Here is an 11,293-nt window from a genome sequence, read left to right as displayed (position 1 = left end):
ATTTAGTTTAATAAATGTTTTGTTTTGATATATAGGTTGTTCGGGTTTTTCATCTAAAAATGCGACATTAATTTCTTGACGACCTAATATTATTGCATTTTTCTTTACATTCGCTTAAGTTCTTAGAATAAGTCTGTTAGGGCACATGGACGAATAAGAAGCCTTCTAAGCGTATATATTTAGCAATGTTATTACAACTTACAAACATATGAACCTGTTCGTTTAAATAAACAATAACATCACTATTTTCAATTTGCTTTTGAAAACACAACAAATAAAAAAAGGTGAGTTTTGAAATTAATGACATTGGCTTTTTTTAAATTTGCTCAAGCTTAATTTCACATAAGTCGTTCCCCAGCCATGGTAAGCAAAGTGGCGTCTTGTAAGAATCCACGAATACAAATGTTAGTGGCAAAAGCCGTCCACGTATCGCAGGCAACAACACACAGCATAATCAAGAAGGATTTCTGTTTAGAAAAGTGACAGAAGTCACTTCTACACAAGCTGCTTCTACGAAATATCCATTCAACCGTCGCATATATCAAATAGATGTTTTGTTTGACTGAAGTTAAGCACAAAGCTACACAAAGGGCTATCTATGCTCTACCCACGACGAGTATCGAAACCCGGTTTCTCGCGTTGTAAGTCCGCAGACATACCGATGTGCCACTGGAGGGCTCAAGCAGATGTAGAATAAAACAGGTATTCGTGCTATTGTTTACGAAGACATATTGGACTGTTAGAACGGACACTGGTAAACTCCTACACTGGATAGATTATGAAAAAAAAACATGCACGAAGGAGAGACTGTGCTATGGACATGAAAGCCTTATGACAAAGTTTTTTTTCAGTAGAAACTACGTTGGAAGGCCATTGACAAGACGCAAGATAAATAACATATGATATATTTGGGAAATTTGCCCTTGTGAAGATATAGTATTTGGTATACGTTTTTATTTAAGATCATAATGAAATTCACCGATTGCCAGCAACATCACCTACATAAGTGCGCAAAGCTAAAACAATAAGAAAAACAAGTAGATTGTTTGTTTGTCGCGCAAAGCTATACGAGGGTTATCTGCGCTAGCTGTACCCCCTCTAGTCTTACACTGCTAAATTAAAGGCAGCTGCTCATCACCACCCACTGCCAACTCTTGGACTACTCTTTTACCAACGAATAGTAAGATTGACCATCACATTATAACGCCCTCACGGCTGAAAGGGTGAGCATGTTTGGTGTGACGGATAAACAGGTAGAGAAAACAAATGCCATTGCGAGTTAAACAAAGTGCCCTTATTCAAGGTAAATTCAATTAAAGAAGAAAAAGTAAAATAGATGCATGCATACATTATATTCTTATGTACGTTTTACAACAGTCTAAAATATTTGGTTGTCAAAGTAATAATATAAAGCTTTCACGTGTATTTATATATTTTTGACTTTGCACATATTGATGTTTTCTTCTCTGTACAACTTTTTCTGGTTATATTTTTTAAGCATTGCTTGCTTAGTTAGCACTCACATTTAGTTCGTACATATAATGCTTAATAAATAAAAACTAGGAAAGAAGTTGTACAGTTATTTTTCAAGCATTTCAATATTATTCAAGTTTAGTTGTTTGGAGTTAAGCACAAAGCTACACAATGGGCTATCTGTGCTCTGCCTTCAACGAGAAGCGAAGCCCGGTTTCTAGGGGTGTAAGTCCGCAGACATACCGCTATGCCACTGGCTTCTCAATATTATTCAAAATGGAAGTTATGCAAGAAGGATGTTAATAAGTGCTGAAATTTTCTCAAGTTCATGTAAAAATACTTGAAAAACACAATACTAGTAATAGCACGGACGATTTAAGAACCGCATGTTCGTTACTATAACAATGATATGCATCTCCAAGGAAAAAATTGCGGTTGTGAGAGTGGGTTGCAGATAGCTTGGAACCAATCAGGTATAATATTTTCAATTGCAAGTTCGCTTGAGAACATCTCTTACTCTAACCAGAACATTATGTCATGAGACCCGATGCTATGTCTGAGGATTATGATTAGTGGACCTCCCAAGATAAGTAAGAGTTTAGTGAACCAATCAGGTATAATATTTTCAATTGCAAGTTCGCTTGAGAACATCTCTTACTCTAACCAGAACATTATGTCATGAGACCCGATGCTATGTCTGAGGATTATGATTAGTGGACCTCCTAAGTTAAGTAAGAGTTTACTGAACCAATCAACGTCTAAGTTGTACGATTCCAAGAGGTCCTTACTAATCCGATGATGTTGATGTAGGTTACTTGTTGGAATCCTGTAAAATTCAAATTAAGACAAACGATATCCATTCAGTATTTAATAAAAGGAGTTTAATCAATTCAGCATTGTCTTGCATAGAAAATTAAACTAGTTATTAACTTACGGTTATATGAGACTTGTGTTGATAGTCGTATCATATACCACAGTTATTAATGAGAGAGTTTGTTTGTTTTGGATTTCGCGCAAAGCTACTCGAGATCTATCTGCATAGCCGTTCCTAATTTAGCAGTGAAAGACTAGAGGGAAGGCAGCTAGTCATTACAACCCACCACCAACTCATGGGTATTTGTTTACCAACAAATAGGTTGGATTGATCTTTACATTATATCGTCCCCACGGCTAGAAGAGCGAGCATGTTTGGTGTGACGGGATTCAAACCCCGCGCCCAGCAGATTGCGAGTCGAGCGCCCTAACCACCTGGCTATATCAAGTGAGAGAAAGGGAGATAGAAAGAAACATTCATATAAAATTTCGATTGTGTTCAGTTTTAACTGTATTTTATACTTAAGGTAATGATTGTTCTTTTTTGTTTGTTGTTCATTTTTACTCACAAAGTTAGACAATGGAGTATCTGAGCTTTGCCAACCGCGTGTATCAGCCTGAATTTAACATGGGTTAGCTATCAAACTTACTGTTGCTCCACTAGAAAGGAGGGGGGGGGATGTATCAAACATGAGTATAACTATAACCGCCCTATATGGTATTAATCCATGAAGTACTACAAAATAAGCTACAAAAGTTTCTGAAATCTTCATCCCAATATTCCTTATTTTTCATGAAACAGGATTTGTCAGTTCAAAACCAAATTTACTTTTATATATTATGTTTGTCATTCATTTTAACATCAAAAGAACATATGTTAAAGACGCAATTTCTGTGTAGGGTTACTAGAAATCCCTGTAAAACTGGGATCGTCACAACTTTTAACTTTATTTTTTGTTTCAATCAGAAATAGTAAAAGTATTAAATTGTCCCACTTTTCTCAGTACTTCAATGTGAATTTGATATATACAATCCGGTTTGTCATTATATTCGGCTCCTTTAAATTTTACTTGGAGAATCACCTGACAAAGACAGATCACACGTTTTCTTTAACTAATCTATTATTGAGAAGCCACAGAAATTGAGTTTTGAAGATCTGCCCAGCCGCCAATAAGAAAACAAAGAAGGTTTTTTTCTTTGAGTACGTTGATAACAACTTTGGCACGTTTTTTATTTGATTATATTTTTCAACTAGATAAGTTTTAACAACTTTTTCTATAATTTTAAAATGCTACGCAGCAAACATCAGATTATTTAACAAATGGTAAAAAAGTATGTTATTGTAATTGAAACTGTTTCAGAGCTGACGCACATTATGGAACAAAATTCAAGTTTATCACTCTGAGAAGTTTGGTTTCAGGCACACCAAAATGAAAACAGTTTTTCCTGTATTATTGATGAAATGCACATAGTATTTTACTCAAAGATTAACAGAAGTTACAAATTTTTAAGAGTCTATTGAAATTCGTTATTTAAAACCTTTTTCGGTACAGTAGACAAAAAATGAAATTGATTTAGTATAATTAATGTTTTTTCATGGTGCTGGCATTTTAATTCAATTTCTATGTTGCACCAAGGGTGTAAGAAGTGGATTTTTCCCCAGGTGCTTGGAATTCGAGTAGTAAACATGCTGTTTTGATGTACGAACACGTTTATTTATATATATACAACATTTTTCATAATTATTGCTGTAACGTTGTTCTTTCATTGGTCGTGTACTTTTTAATTCTTTAGTGAAAATAATTCGAAATCTACTCCACGTAACGATAACAAACACATTGTTTCTTTACGTTTTTAAAAGCTCTTACGCTGTTGTAACATGTAGGCCTTAGCTTAACAATGATGTTCAAATAACGAACCTCAAAATAAACTTACTTGTATAATTTCACGGCTAATCGATCGAGAGGCTGAATATATGCAATAATCAACAGTGATCCAAATATTTCACTCAGTAAGTGACATTACCTACTGAAAACCAAACACTAAAAGATCCACCACTAGCCTATTGATTGACTGGCTTACTTGTTTTTATATCTGATGTCTCACTTCTAGATATTTATCGAAGTTATTAGATATTCGTGACATTATTTAGAATATTCTAGGTACTCTACCAATTATTTGATCTTAACGTGATGCACTCTCTAGCTAACAACTAAATTAAAGCTTTGAAAATATTACTTGCAACATTATGAAATAATTTTAAGCCTAGCTTCGGCCAATCAATCACTAAATAATTTTCACTGTCATGCATGCACATTACAACGTGAGGTACATTTCAAGAACAAATTAAAGAATTACAAGAACTCTCATGGTTTATACATCGTTTAGTTAAAAACTTATGGAAAAATTAATGTGTATCTTGGTGTTTAGCAGTTATAAAAGGGTTGAACTGTATGTTAGTTAAAAGTAAGTTAATCTCTTTCGCGTGTGATAATGACATAAAGCCGCTGCCTCCGGTTTCCTGTGACCCAATTGAAATACAATGGTATAGGAAGGAAAAATGAAAAGGTCGATAATTTCCAAGTTTACTTTAATGTGATTTTACATTTGACTTTGTGTAGGAAAAGCGAAAAAATGTGTAAGTAATTTTTATGCGTATTGCTTCGTATTGTGTCTTAAGATAAATTAAGTTTGCTGTGCCTGACTGTAAATATCTCAAACTGTATATTCTATATTTTTATTGAGAAGTAGGGCGGATTGTTTAAGGAAGTTTTACATTAAAGAGTAAAACACTTTTATTTTGCGGTACCTATCTTGCTCAAAGAATAATCTTTGATGTTTTGTACTTAGATTGTTAAACATATTAAAACCAAGATAGATTAATTTAATTAAAAACCAAGAAGGTGATATATTAACAAATAATAGTGACATTTCTAAGAGCTTGCAGTACACATAACTCAGTAAAATAAAGATGGTAATTACACAGATGTATTAAAGAAATAAAGCCAAAGCTTAATAGTATAAAATAAATATTTAAACATATCATGGGTACAGTCTGCTCTGATTTTTAAATATTTATTGTGTACTATTAAAAATTGGCTTTATTTCTTTAATACATCTGTGTGATAACTTACACTAGTGTCGTCCTAACCTTAGTACAGATGGTAATACCTCCAATATATAGATTAAAGTAAAGAAACAACTTTTCAGAAAGGTTTGTTTGTTTGTTTGTAATTAAGCACAAAGCTACACAATTGACTATCTGTGTTCTGCCCACCACGGGTATCAAACCCGGATTTTAGCGTTGTAAGTCCGCAGACATACCGCTGTGCCACTGGGAGGCAATTTCAGAAAGTAAGTAAATGTAGGGATTGCTAATATCAATCTTTCCAAAACAATGCAAACAAGATAGTAGGGATGACATCTGCATCATCCCTACATGATAGCATAGACACACAGTGTAGTAGAATGTTAACAGATAAAAACAAGATAAATTCAAATCAATTGTAATTGAATAGTTATATATATATAAATATATATATATATATTGCTATATGCTAAATATTTTCTGTGCTATTATGTAGGGAGAATGCAAATGACTTCCTTCCTATCTTGGTTGCATTGTTTTTGAAGGATTAATATTAGCCATCCCTATATTTACTTCCGTTTTTGAAAGGTTTTTTTTTTCTTTACTCGTTTGCTTTTGTTATATTTTAATGCAGTGTTTCAAAAGACATGGGAAGATTGTAATTATAACCAAGTTCTAAATACAATGAGGTTCCAACTATAATATACATTGTTTATCTATTATTGGCTGGTAATTCATTTTTCACCCTGTAGTTAAGTTTTTTAAAGGTACACAAAATTTCTGTAAGAAAGCTAACTTCAAGGGAGGGGGGGGGGTAATGATACAATCGTTTACATTAGAATTATGATATTTTAAAATTACTACTAGTTATTAATAATACTAATAAAAGCGGATACTCCGTTTGAAATTATGTCACCTCAGTGAAATTGGTTGACACCATTATTTTTGTTTTTGAGTTATCACGTAATAAGAAAGAAGCAGAAGAAAGAACAAGAAATTCAAACTTTTTGCTATGATTTTTACAGACATTCCTAGAACTTGTGACTCAGTCATTACATAGAAAAACTGGATAGTATTGTCAAGTTCTGACGACCTATTGAGGAGACATTTAAAATCCCATTTCGATGAACAATCCAAGCCACCCCCAGATAGGGCAGTGCTACCTGAGACCTTAATATATTTTACAGTTGCTCTGTGCTCTAGTTCGACAACTGTCTATTTTATATTTCTACTATTATCAAACACATCTCTTAAAATACATGAAAAACATATTTGTAACTTTAAATATGTGCATATACGTATTTGCGATTTACAAAATTCCATGTATAAAGTGTGAACAATTATTTACAAACTTATTATATATATATTTCTTTTATAGGAACTTTGAATGTTCTAACTTGAACGATATCTTATGCGCACATAGGCTAAATGGCTAGATCAGAGATCCAAGGATCCAGGACTTGTCGCCTGTAGATTTGAACTGCTGACCAGAGTGAAAATAGTCAGAAGCGGCACCTGTCACCAGAAGGGCTTTATACGGCTTTTGAACCAAATAACACGCTTACAGCTGAAGGTAACGCGCATTTTCTCTTGAACATTTGATTCTCAGTCTGACAGAGTAGTCACTGATCACTCCTGGCCTTCCTTTTTATGAGGTGTTTTTGTGAAGAATGATACAGAACATCGTGGTTTATATCATGCAGGTATATATATATATATATATATATATATTGTTACCATTAGGTAAGCGTGATGGAGAATAGATGTTTCATAGCCGATTTCTTGTTTTAGCTTTGAGAACATACAGCGTTTGACACTAACTTTCCAAGGAAATGGTAAAATAATATAAAATAAATTACACTATTCTTAAATAAACTAAATATTAAGATAAAGGATTTTAATAAGATTATGGTTTAATTTAGGGCACAAGTTAAGTATAAACGTTTGAATTGACTCATATATAATTATCTAGATATTAAATACAGATTTCATATAATATATATTATAGAGCTTTCATAACAAGTTCCTAGGAAAGGATGCGCGAATCTGGAGTTTTTCATAATATCATTTTAAAACTTAAAAATGTTGTCATAAGGAACTAAAATTATTGACTTTGATCACAATAAATTTAATGGTACACATAATAAGTGTGGGAGTTTTTATTTCTAAAAAATCTTCTTTATATTTCCCACGCCGTCATCAAAACACGACGATTTCCACAAATATTTCTATGACATATGTATACGTAAGTCATATACTGTTGAAACGTTTGGTTTGTTTTGAATTTCGCGCAAAGCTACACGAGGGCTATCTGCGCTAGCCGTTCCTAATTTAATAGTGAAAGATAGCTAGTTATTCCACCCACCGCCAACTCTTGGTCTACTCTTTTACCAAACAATAGTGGGATTGACTGTCACATTATAACGCCCCACGGCTGAAAGGGCGACCATGTTTGGTGGAAGGGGATTCGAACCTGCGACCTTCAGATTGCAAGTCAAGTGCCCTAATCACCTGGCTATACCGGGTCGCTATTGAAACAATAACTGTATATAATCGAGAGGAATTTTTAATAATACTTCAATATAATTTTCTAACTTCATGAAATTACTTGCTTTGGTATCTCTAACTAATAAGTATTGGTAACATACTTTTATTTTTCTAAATAATACTTGAATAGAATTTCATCTATATTTGAGTTTTATAATAGTAATATAGGAAATATTTTAGTATCAGGTAAGTAATGGTAGTTATGTAGATGCAATCTATATTTTACTGTTCGTTTGCATATGATTTACAAAATATGTAGAATGAGGGTACTAATTAATTCGTTAACGGAAGAACACTTGTTTGTAGTTAATTCTAGGTTAAAAACGTTTAGTAGTACCTAGGATGAGTTCACACTGCAACGTGTAACAGCATTTTCCTATGTTCCAGAATATTAACTTCCAAAGATACATCTGGAAATCGTTTTGGAGTAAATGGGTGAATTTCATGAGTTTGTTCCCTTTCCTAGATAAATAAGATAAAATAAAACCTTATTTTAAAAACGTATATGTGCATGTTTATGTTATGAAAAAAGAAAATATTAACGAAATTATGTTATCTGTAACTTGTACTATTCATTAATTTTAGGAAAATAATGTGTTGTTCGACTTGAGATTAATGCCAATTTTTTTCATGTTACACGATCTATCGTAATGTGAAAAACGATACATTATTTATATTCTGGAGTAACATTGTTTAATTTTACCCACTCGTAAATGCAGGTAAGCATTAAAAACCAGTTAGTAGTTACGAAGATAATTCAATTTTGTTTGCTTGTAGTTAAGCACAAAGCTACACAATGAGCTATCTGGACTCTGCCCGCCACGGGTATCGAAATCCGGTTTCTAGGGTTGTAAGTGAGCAGTCATACCGCTGTGCTACTGGGGGAGGGGGCGATAATTCAGTAGTAAGTGTATTATAGTGTGTGAGCGCTATTGAAGCTTCGGAAAGATCTGAATTCATTCTACTTTTCATACTTGTAATTCTTATAATGGTAAAACAAAAGTAGCTTTCTTGGTGAATTACTTTTATAAAAAATAAAATCTATAACTTATGTACGGATAAAATATAATTATTCATTTCGATTGGTTCCCCGCGATTGAAATAACACAACTTTCTCATTATGTAGCCTTAATCTTGAAACAAACAACCCCTTTGTATTTTAATAAGTTAAAAATCCTGCTTTAAAATATTTATGGGACTAATGTCGTAAAAGTTGTTAAATTTCAAGTGAAGTCAGAGCCCTCTAATATCTATGCACATAAGCTTATATCGCTAACGGATAAACGATGTGACATTTATGAAAACACCTAGGAAGACATGTTTATACCCCCCGGTGGCTTAGCTGTGAACCTGTGGGATTATAACACTAAAAATCGGGTTTCGATACTTGTGGTAGGAAGATCACAGACTTGGATAGCTTTGTGTTTAACTACAAGTAAACGTGTTTATAAATTGATTATTTGTGCAGAAAACCTAACGTATTTAATGTGCTTAAAAATTATTTCCAAAATTTTCGTTGTGTTTTAAACATATTTTGCAAATTATTATCTCTTCCCTAAAACTTTGTATACGTACGTGAAATGTATCCATGACTTTCTCCAACAAATTTAACATGTTTGTTTTTATTTCGCGCAAAGCTACACGAGGGCTGTCTGCGCTAGCCGTCCCTAAATTAGCAGTGTAAGACTAGAGGGACGGCAGCTAGTCATCACCACCAACTCTTGGGCTAATCTTTTACCAACGAATAGTGGGATTGACCGTCACATTATAACACCCCCACGGCTAAAGGATCGAGCATGTTTGTTGTGACGGGGATTTGAACCCGCGACCCTAGGATTGCGAGTCGAGCGCCCTAACCACCTGGCCATGCCGGGCCATCAAATTTAACATTGGAATTATGATTGTTTGTTAAATTTCGTACAAAGCTATATGAGGGCTATTTGCGGTAGCCATCCGAAATTTTGAAAACATAGACTAGAAGGAAGGCATCTAGTCAGCATCACCCATTACTGAATGGGATTTGACCGTCACGTTTGTAACAAACCCACGGCTCAAAACTACAGAACTCGATATATATATATACATATATTGGCGGTAACTGGGCGAGAACCCAGGATTCAAAACTTGGCATACTAACCATTGGACTGCGCCACAACCCTGAAATTGTGGAAAAAGAAATTCATGCAAGATCTATTAACACTCTACTTTTGAATGTTTAAAGTGCTTACAGAAGCACTTTCGTTTAATTACGGTGACAAAGCAACGTATCATGTACACCTAGATCGACAAGGCCCAGTGGGTAATGTGTCAGACTGCATAATGGAAGATTCAAGATTCGATTTCGAACTGTGATATGCTGACCAAAACACTGAGTACTTTCAGTTGTGGTGGCGTTGTAGCTGTGAGAGTCAATTCCATTATTCAGTTAAGAGAAGTCATGTAGGCGACGGGTGCTGCTGACTGATTGCTTCACAAAGTTTAGCAGTTCCAAGTTAGAAATGGTCACGCCTGACCCTTGGGGTCTTTGACATGGCCGTTTATCTAATGCGTCGAACAATTCGTGGTTCAAGTTTAAAATACAAAATACCAAGTATAACAGAGAAAACATGGTTCTGTGGATTTTTAGAATTTGTCAATTAATATTTGATTACGTTATTTTATTTAACTTTGCTTACGACTGAAACAGAACCATTCAAAGTATCATCAAATTGACAGTGGTAACTCTGTATATATTAGAAACGAGGATTTGGTATATTATTAACTTCTTCAACTTTTGAGGAGGGTAAGTCGCCTCTAAACTGTTTCAAGTCGCCGCTGAAGGTAAGAGAACATTTATACAAACTGTATAATGTTTAGTATATTCAATTTTAATCTGTATCATTATGAACACTGAAAATGAATGGCACCTTGCGACATTTGGGATAACCTGTCAAGTAGGAGACTCCATTAGTTGGGCTAGCCTTCCATATGTTAGAACTGCTAATCATGGAGAAAACAACAGTTCGGTAGCACGTCATCTGCTCGCGGAAACACCTTTCAAAATTATAACGCAACAGAAATAAAAGTGCAGATTGTATTCAGCGTCATATTGCGGCTTGAGCTGTCGACGTAATGATCCACAGCCCGGTTTTTTAACAATAAGGAACTAAGTGTAAGAATCGCTAAAATAGGAATAGTACAACTTTTAAAATTGTTCTGAAATAAAAGAAAACCTTTTTGTTTAAAAGTAACAAAAATACTGCAGTCTGAACACAACTGACAAGAGACTTTTGAGTATTGATGTGAAACGAATGAATACCATGCAGTATTATAGTGCTATATTAACTGCAATGTTATTAAGCGTCCTAATGTTTTTGGTTGTTGTTTTTTACA

This window comes from Limulus polyphemus, unplaced genomic scaffold (assembly GCF_000517525.1).
Source record: "Limulus polyphemus unplaced genomic scaffold, Limulus_polyphemus-2.1.2 Scaffold130, whole genome shotgun sequence".
In the NCBI taxonomy this organism is placed as follows: domain Eukaryota; kingdom Metazoa; phylum Arthropoda; class Merostomata; order Xiphosura; family Limulidae; genus Limulus; species Limulus polyphemus.
Note: the sequence above shows the minus strand (reverse complement) of the source record.